We start from the raw sequence: 10,098 nt of genomic DNA, 5'->3' as shown, positions 1-10,098 counted from the left end.
CATCCGAACTGGCAAAACCCTGAGCCGCCGAAGGGGAGTGCACGAACTTAACCACTCCGGCACGGGGCCAGCCCCCAATAAGTTTTGAAATTTAAAAATAATAACATTCACCTGTATGCCATCTAAAAGCATGAACCAGACGTATATTTTGGGAAATGGTGCTCAAGGGGATGCAAAGAATTCTAGATTCCACCCACAAAAGGTTTACAGGGCCAGCCCTATAAGGGTGCATAGTGGTTAAGTTCGTGCACTCCCCTTTGGCAGCCCAGGGTTTGCTGGTTCAGGTCCTGGGTGCAGACCTATGCACTGCTAATTGAGCCATCCTGTGGCAGGTGTCCCACATATAAAAAATAGAAGAAGTTGGGCACGGATGTTAGCTCAGGGCCAGTTTTCCTCAGCAAGAAGAGGAGGATTGGCCCCGGATGTTAGCTCAGGGCTAATCTTCCCCCCTCCAAAAAAAAGGCTTCCAGACTTCACAGAGCAAAGTGCCCATGTGGAAACCAATAAAGACACACCTGAGTCCACACTCTGGAGGTGGAAAAGCATTTTGCCCTTTGGCTTTGTCACTCCATGTGAGTAGACTTGTTCCAGTTCACTCAAAATGCTGTTGATGGGCCAGCCCTGGTGGCCTAGTGGTTAAGTTCGGCGTGCTCCACTTCAGTGGCCCAGGTTCTGTTCCCAGGCACAGGCATACACCACTTGTCTGTCAGTGGTCATTCTGTGGCAGTGGCTCACATAAAAAAAGAGGAAGATTGGCAGTGGATATTAGCTCAGGGCAAATCTTCCTTAGCAAAAAAAACAAGAAAACAAAAAGCCACTGATGCTGACCTGGAGGCCTGACATCAGAGAAAGTTTACTGTGTGAGGACTCAACCTTCACCTTGGACTATTATACCGCCTTTCAAACATCATCTTTAGAAAGGATTTTTAATGACATGGAGAAATGCATAGGATACAATGTCAGGTGTGAAAGGCAGCGTACAGTATAGCCTCAACCAGAATTCTTAGAAGGTTGGAAACACGAAATTATTAAAGTGGCCATTTCTAAGTAGGGGGATTATGTGTAACTTTTAATCTTATTTTCTAAGCTATCTACAATTGCATGTGATTAATTTTACAATTGGGAAATTAAGACTTTTTGTGAAGAGTAAAGGCAGGACTGACTTATTTACGTATTTGTGAAGTTAGAAATAGTGCTGGTGAGGTCCCTGGACGCTTTCACAGGAGAGTGAAGCAGAGGGTCCAGGACAACTATGAAATTACAAAATAAAATCAGCTTCAAGATGAGTGGCCAGATGTAGAATAGATGTCTCTTTTTCAGTGAAAATCATGACAGGGTCATTCATACTGGATGACATCGATAAGAGGAAACACAACACTGATCAAAACTGTTGCTCTGGGCTGTGTCTTAGATCAGGTGCCAGGAAGCTGACTGGAGACTGGCGTACAGGAGGGGTTTCTGGAGATGTGCTCCTGGGAGCAACACTCGCAGGGAGCAGCCTGCAGCAGAGGGGGAAACGAACTGTGGTGTCGCAGTGCAGCAGCCATGCTGGGGTGCGACAGAGGCCTCAGCTGTTGCCACTGGGAGCTCTGGAGTTGGCTTGGCCCTTCAGAGTTGTCCCCAGCTGAGGGAAAGGGGCCAGACCTTTGGACTCCCGAATCAACCAGTCACTGAGCAGAGGATGCCCCTGCGAGGGGGTGTGACCTTGGGTGAGTAGGCTCCCTTGAGATGAGGGCAGCTCCAGTCAATGCACCCAGCACCCCGGGGGAGTAAGTGCCAGTGGTCCTGAAGAGGGGATCCAGGTGTCCATCACAGTCAGTCCTTGTGCTGTTGATTCCACTTCCTCTAGGATTCTACTGGGCCTGGGGAACTTTGAGAAGGGGATTAATGGACAGACTGCAACCCCCAGCCCTGCAGCTGATCTCAGGGCACAACTTAAACTGGTATTCCTCTCCTTCCTCCTCCACCCACTCTACATTCCTTTACCCTGGGCCGGCACCCCTGCTGCTTTATGTGGCTCACCTGGTGGAGCAACAAGACCCTCAACCCAGGGGTCTGTGCCCCTGATCACCATGCCCTTCTCAAGCTGTGGCTGCAGTATTTACACATTGACCATCCAGTTGGGCAGGGAGGACCAAGATATGCCCCACAGAATCACCTGGCCTTTGGACCCCCACAGCAACCACTCAGTGGATATTCTGTCCTGGGGAGAAAGCATCTCCTTGGCCTAGGTGGCTCCCTTTGGCTCCTAACAGCTATTCCCAGAGAGACACAGCCATGAGCCCTCAACAGCCAACACTCCCTTCTGACTCATCTCCCAGGGAGTCAGGCCTCGTGATGGGTCCCCATCCCCCACTGCCTTCTCCCACATGCACTGCCTGGCTCATGCTGCTTCCACGACAAGGAATAATTGGCTTCCAATTGGCTTCCCTCCTCGTAACTCCTGAGGTCCATAATTACTTTCCCTTCTGCCTTATGTTATTTTATGAAACCATATGTACCATTTCACACATTCCTGCAGGACTTAGTTAGCAATGTTCAGCAAATAACATGCAACAACTGATGGCTACTTGCTTCCTTCTTTTCACAGCTTAGACATTAATCAGGGACTGTGAGCTAGTCCCATTTATCAGCAGTATCCTCCTTTAGGGAACCCTGTCTCCCTGCAACAAGGTCCTAAAGCAACCAAAAGCAAAACAAGAAAAAAACAGGGGAGTCTAACTAACCGACCCTTTCCCCTATAAGAAGTCTCCTCACCCCCAAGTGCCCCCAACGCCTGCGGGGTGCTCTCTCAAGGCCCTTGGATGAGCCAGCAGGAAGAACGAGCTCACTCTTTGGACTCGGAGCTACTTTTTTGTTTTAAAACCTCACTTTAAAAAGTTTCCAAAACTAACAAAATCAGTGGCTCTACGTTGTCTGTACCAACACTGGAAGAGTATTCAGCTGTACGGATTCTGTAAACTAGATACATGTACTCCTTTGATTAGAAAAAAAAGAATTAAAAAAGAAGACTAGCACTGCTTATTAAAGAAGCTGATAGGAGAGAGGAAGGGGAGGCCCTGGGGAGGGCAGCCCTGGAGCCAGCAGAGGGCAGGGCCGGGCAGGGCAGGGACGAGTTCAGGCCCCCCACCAACTCTTTGCTAAGGAAAGGAAAGGGCCTAGGGCCAGCCCTGATGAGTACCCAAAGACCAGGTGGAGGAAGAATGAACAACCTGTGAGAAGACTAAAGGGGGAGGAAGCTTCCAGAAGGGCGCCAGCCATACTAAATGTGACAGAGAAGTCAAGAGAGAACTGAATGGAACCCTGATTTAATCAGTAGAGGTGGCCCACGACATACATCCTGGGCCCCACTACCGTGAACTGGCCACCCCGGACTGACTAACTCGCAGGCTGGTCAAGGAGCACAGCAACAACAAACCCCACATTTTAAAAGCTGGCATGGATTTTCATAGGCCTTAAGAAGTGGCCATGAACCTTGGAAATGCACTGCCCACCTTGGCAGAGGTACGGCTGGCCCTGTATAATATTAGCGTCTTGCATCTGGGAGGGTGAAACACAATCTGCAGCGCCCCACCTGCCCCCGCCCCCATTTCCTATCTCCCCCACTCCCCACCACCATCTCTGGGGAAGGACCACTCTGTGAGCTGTATCCCTCACAAGCCTCTCACAGATTCCATAACACTCCATCACACTGATTGGTCTGTTTCTCCCACTGGTCTGTAAGCATCCTCAGCACTGGTGTGCCAACTGCTGGGGACCCTAGAGCTAGGCCCCATGATGCTTGGGAGATGTGGGAAGGACAAAAGAGAGGGAGGGAGGGGCAAAAGGGGGAGGAAAGCAGGCAGGGAGCTTTCCTTATCTTCTCCCTTCTCATTAACAGCTATAGTTATAAGACAATTAGCACTCCTTGAGACCATCTCCTACATCCCCACAGGGGGAAGACGACAGAGAAGGAAGAACAGGGCAGAATGCCATTTGACCAAAGGCTCCTCAGCATAGTCTGGGACTCCTTCAGGAAGAGGGCCCTTTCCAGTTCTGGTGGCCTCCAGGAGTCTCTACACTTCCCTACAGACTTGGGCAGCTTCACTCACTAGGTCAACCCTGAGCTGAAAACAAAAGAGAAATGAAAGCAGAAGAGGGAGCTCACATTCTTTTCCTGGGTGATACAGCACTTTTTTTTTTTTTTGAGGAAGATTAGCCCTGAGCTAACATCTGCTGCCAATCCTCCTCTTTTATGCTGAGGAAGACTGGCCCTGAGTTAACATCCGTGCCCATCTTCCCCTACCTTATATGTGGGATGCCTACCACAGCATGGCTTGACAAGCCATGCGTAGGTCCGCACCTGGGATCCGAACCAGTGAACCCTGGGCCACCGAAGAAGAACGTGCGAAATTAACCGCTGTGCCAGCAGGCCAGCCCAGCACTTCTAAGCTACACAATTACTCTTATGCTGAATGTATGCTGTAAATTAACCCTTCACAGATCAGCCCCAGTTCTGACAGGAGCCCTCCACAGCAGATGCCAACACTAGGAGTCAAAAGACAGGTAAGCAGTTATCTAATTTCAAATTATTCAGGTTTCTTTTTAATTGGAAAAAAAGAAAAAAGGAAGATAAGAACTACAAACTAGGTAAGTCAGCATGTACTCAATGTCAATGAGAAAAATTCACATTGTTTATTATAAGATTTCATCCTCAAAAAAGTCAAAAGTGACTTTTTGGATTTACCAGACTAGTCCATTAAAATAAAACCCATGTGCCATGAAAAGAACACCAAATCTCATTTCATATTGTAAAAAGTAAGACTTTGGTTATTCTGTAGTACTTGGAGACATCTGGATTAAGGGTAAACACTGGGACCACTGGTTGTACAAAAGCATCAGTTACATATGGAAATGTTGACAGCCCACCGGACAAAAGTCGGCCGCAGGTCCTTTGCATAGGATCCTTCCCTCAAGCTTAGGGCTCTCTCTCCACGCAGAGTCGCTGACAGTGAACACCAGATACCCCTGGACTTGCTGCATCTCGGTCAGCCCAGGCACAGCCCAGCCGAGGGCCTCTGTCACCCTGAGTCCAAGGCTCCTCCGTCTCTGGGCAGGGAAAGGAGGAGGGAAGTCCACAAAGGGACATAGACCAATTGCTTTGCAACTCCATGAGCCCCTAAAAGCCCTGAGTGGGAAGCATCAGGTGATAGCAACTGGCCATGTGCCCTCCTCCCAGACCTTCCTGCCTGATCCCTGTCTTTCCCCCCAGCTTGAGGAACACATGCAAGTTCATCCTCTTCTCAGCCAGAGTCGCTCAGAGCACCTCTCGGAGCTAGTTCTGAAGTCACCTGTGCCTTGTCTCACTTCTTAGGAGAAAGAATAACAGCTGCCTGGTGCGCGCTGGTCTCCAGGGCCAGTAACCACACCTAGTGTGCAGATTTGGAAAGATTTGACCCTCCCCGGAGATGGCCATGTTCCAAGTCCCCAGCCTCCTTCCAACTTGAAACTGCTGGGTGGGCAGAGCTGACTGATGCTCTTTGAAATGGATGTGGCTCTTCTCCTGGCTTCTGTCAATCGCTGGGGCAGATGTTCTCACTGGGAAATGAGTTGTCCTACCCGCCCGCTCGAAAATGGCCAAAGGAGGCTCAGAGCCATAAATAGACAGATATACTCACACACGCATACACACATACATACACCCATTTATACATGCTCCTGGAGATCATGGATCAGCTCAGACCATTCCTGCCTCTTATAGAGGGCCCAGTTTCCCCTTTGGACCTGGAGGAAGCCAAGCAAGCCGTTTCCTGGCACACAGGGCCTTGGGTCGGGCCTTTGCCAGGAAGACGAGGAGTGGTGAGCAAGAAGGCCCTTTAAAGAGGATGGAGGAGGGCAGGAAACTGCAGACGCACCTTCTCAGGCTGCCAGGAGCTGGCCCAGTCCAAACCGGGGTCTTTTTCCCAAAACACTGGGTTTAGACTCCAACAGCCTAAAAGCAAATCTCAGCCCCGCCCATTACTAGCAAGTCTCTTAGCAGCCTGTGACTCCATTGTTTGTTCACTGGCAGAACGAGGGCACGGACAGGCTGTTCATCGTCCTCTCCCAGCCAGTGTAGGGCATGTAAGTCGTGCTCAATAAACGTTTTGGAGGGAGCGGGGGATGGTCCTACCACAGTGCTTCTCGGTAATCCTCGGCCCTCTTCCTGGAAGCCTCTTCCAGCCACCTCCCGCAGGGCTGTCTTTCTGGCATCCGTGCTACACACCCCTCGCCAAATCACGGGGCAGTGGTGAGCATATGCCCTGTCCAGTGGCTTTAGAAAGTAGGCTGTTCTTATTTTAATTGGATTGTTAAAAGGGATGTATTCTTTTCTTTTTTCCTTCCCTTTATTTATTCTTCTGCAGTTGTTTTGGTAAAACATTTCAGAGTCCAGCACACACACAGTTGTGTTCAGTTACTTGAGTTCAGCCCCTCAGGGCAGCTCATTCGGTTCCCAGCGCCCTTCAGCCCCACTCGTGAGCAAGACATCTGGCGTGGGCAGCAGTGGCCAGTCTGACCCTGGCCGCAGCCGGCCTGTGGGCTTTCTGTGCCTGGCCTATATCGGTAGATATTTGGACTAAAACCCAGTGGATGATTTCCCTGAATATTGCAGGAGTTTCTCACTCTTTGTTGCTGTAGCCTGAAAACAAGATTTGCACCTGCCCATGCCGGCGGCCCCAGCAGGGAGAGGGGTTTTTCTTCTCCAAGGTGAAGATCATCTCCTGGCTCCTGTCAACCAGGCTGGTCCCTGGGATGGCGCAGTGGGCCTCCCCTTGCAGCTGGAGGCAGGAGGAGCAGCCAGCTTTCTGGGACTCCACTCTGTGACTCCAGCCGGCCTCTTCCGACCTGCCAGGAGAGCAGCCCTGTGTCCAGGGGTCTGAAGGCCCAGCTGTTCCTTCCCAAACTCAGCACCCCGACTGCGGGCTCCCCCACTTTGACGTGTGTGGCAGTCCTCTCGATGAGGGCTCTTCCTCACCATTTGGGGCCCCACTGAGACGGCATCCTCTCAGAGACCCCTACCACTCTAAGGTCACCCCTCCCAGACACCTTCCATCACAAGGTCTTGCTTTTATCCCAGTGTTGGTCACTATGGGAAATCATCATACTTCCTTGTGTGTTGTCTGTGTCCCCCACCGGGATTTGAGCTCCAGGAGGTCCCGAGTGCCTTGTTTGCTGCTGTGTCTAGAGAAACGCCTCGCATGTAGTGGGTGATTGACAAATTGTTGCTAAAAGTGTAAGGGAAGGACTCTGCCTTATATCGTTGTATTTAAAGTTTCGTGTTTAGAGCTCTGACTTCTTCAGTCAGGCTGTCAGCTTGTTCAGCTATGCTATAAAACAGTGTTGGCGCTGCTGACTCTCCAGAGCCCTAAGCAAGCCACGGGGAAGGCAGGTGGCCCACAGCCATACATGGAGTCACCACGTTATGTCTCCTACAGCGGCTGTCACTATGACTGAACAGCAATGGCCAAGCACTCACCAAGTCCAGCCAGACCCAGGAGAGGCCTGGGCCAGGCACAGGGTGAGGAGTAATGAAGTCCGCTGGACCCTGAGCTGTGCCTGGAGAGCAGTGCCGTCTGGCCTCTGGGGCTGAGTTCCGCCTGCTGCTCCCCATCAGAGTGACTCAGGGTAATGCCCGAGCTGCTGCTTTCGCTGGCAAGGAGAAGATCAGAAGTCCTGCCCTGCAGGGCACTCGTGAGAATGAGCGGGCATGGGTAGAAAGGGCCTGGCATTGCAGTAGGACCTCGGTAAACCAGCCATCATTGTCTTTTTCTTCACTGTGCAGAAAACCAGTCTTTATTGGGCAAATGCCATGAATAAAATGTGTGGTATCACAAATATACAGAGGCCAGCCCCATGGCCAAGTGGTTAGGTTCACGCACTCCACTTTGGTGGCCCTGGGTCCACCACTTCAGATCCTGGACATGGACTTAGCGCCGCTCATCAAGCCATGCTGTGGCAGCATCCCACATAGAGGAACTAGTATTACTTACAACCTAGGATATACAACTATGTACTGGGGCTTTGGGGAGAAAAAAAAAAAAGAGGAAGATTGGCAACAGATGTTAGCTCAGAGCCAATCTTCCTCACGAAAAACCAAATATACAACAAAGGGTACTGCTGAGGAGCCCTTTGGTCATGGAGGAGCAGGCAGTGGTGACTGGGTTAGTTTTGAGTCTGTACTGCCTTGTATGGAAACTTTCTTAACAAGGCAAACCACATCTGGAAACTCTGAATAGCGATGGGATTCAGCATGGAGAAAACCTGGCGGCTGTCTGTGACCGTGGGCAGATGCCAATTCTCTAGGTCTCACGTCCCTGTCTCTACAAGGGGTATGATGTTAATAGCCATGTTGGAAAGATCATTGCGAGGGTGACATGAGAAGGTGCCGGGGCCCTGCTAGACTGAGTCCCGCACCTTATAAGGGCCAGCCACACCAGGCCAGCCATGGTTTAGCTGACAAAAATGTTTCCGTGGGGGTTGGGTTGGGCACTGCTTGTGAGTTGGGCAGTTATTCTGGCTCCTGGCCAGGTGTGAGAGGGGGAACACGCGGCCTCCTTCAGAGTCAGGACCCGGGACAGGGCTCGGTGTGGAGGCCTGCTCTGCCATGATGCCCAGGACCATGCCTCCAACGGCAAGAAACGTGGGGGTGGGAGGAAGCTCTTATTCGAAGTCAAAAAGCAGGTTTCATGTCCCCTCTGTCCCTCCCTGGCCATGAGGCCCAGGGCTTGTCACGTCACTTCTCAGTTTCTTACAATGAACTGAGACTGGCGGACACATTGGCTCCAAAATCTCTGTGGCTCTGACTTTTCCCATTTCTCCGTCTTGGAACTAAGCACAAGCCAGTTTCCAGCCTTCGTGTAAGACCGCAAAGCCGAGGCCGTCCCCAGTGACTGCCGCAACCTTTCTCCCTCCTCCCCCGAGTTCCTGAGCCTGACAGCGTTTTCTCACTCCTTCTCAAGAGCTTTTTTCTTACTGTTTTCTTCCCGATTTCTCAGGCTGCTTACTTTTTCTACTTGATGGGCTTTTCCTAAACTCTCGTATTATACCTTCATGGCCCCAGCTTCTCTCATTGGAATTTTCCGTGCATTTTACACTTTCTTCCCTCTTCTTCCGAGGGAGATCGAGATGCTGTTTTCACCCCCAAAACACAATATCTCAGCTCTCTGACTGCCTATCACTCAAAGCGCGTGGTGTTTGGACCGATTTACGACCGCATTCTAGGCTTTCTGAGTCCGCACTGACTCCTTTAAGATGTGTCGTAAAACACGAACCAGAAGAGGGCCCGCTGGCAGGTGGGTTTTACTGTTTCCTTGTCCTCTGGGGTCTGTAGTTCTCCGTCAGTTTTTTGCTTAAAGTGTGACCCTCTGCTGAGGGGATGGAAGGAGTGCCCTGGTGTGAGGACCCAGGCCTGCTGTCCCAGCGGTGAGGTCCTGGGCAATTCAGTCCACCAGGGAAGCCCCTCCAGGTCCTCCAGGGTCAGCAAGGCTCCTGGGCAGTAGGTAGTCTGTGTCCATTCGGGCAGAGACAAGGTCTGGCAGCTTGGACTCTGCCTCATGCCTAGAGCACAGGAAACCTCCCCCTTGGCTTCTGGTCAACTGCCTGCCCCTGGAACCTCGGAGAATGAGGCCCCATATCCCCTCCATCCCCTGTTTTAGGAAACTTGACGCTTCAGACAGCCTCCAAAGTAGTAGCGTTAGCCCAAAAAAGTGTAGGGAGGGTGAGGAAGGCAGGAGAACACATCCATGTCTCCATCTTCCAGAATCCAGTGCTGTCTTTTGTATTCTTCAGGACGAACTCACCAACACACTCACGTGGCCACCCTGCTCTCTTTCCTGCTTGGTATGATGATCTTTATTCTTCGGGACAGGTGAGACCCGGGCACCAGCACGCATCTTGGTTTGCTCCTATTTACCTCCTCTAGGCCTTGCAATGTTTGGGAAACAAAGACAAATTAAGTTCCTAACACCCTCTCTCCTCCCCAAATATTTTAAGTTAGAACTTCACAGACTAATGTGAGTGGTTTTCATTAGTTTGTCTTTAGGATCAGGGCTTTCTTTATCTGACTACTGCATTTTTTAT

Source organism: Equus caballus, chromosome 16 (genome assembly GCF_041296265.1).
Source record: "Equus caballus isolate H_3958 breed thoroughbred chromosome 16, TB-T2T, whole genome shotgun sequence".
Taxonomy (NCBI): Eukaryota; Metazoa; Chordata; class Mammalia; order Perissodactyla; family Equidae; genus Equus; species Equus caballus.
This window is presented reverse-complemented; position numbering follows the sequence as displayed.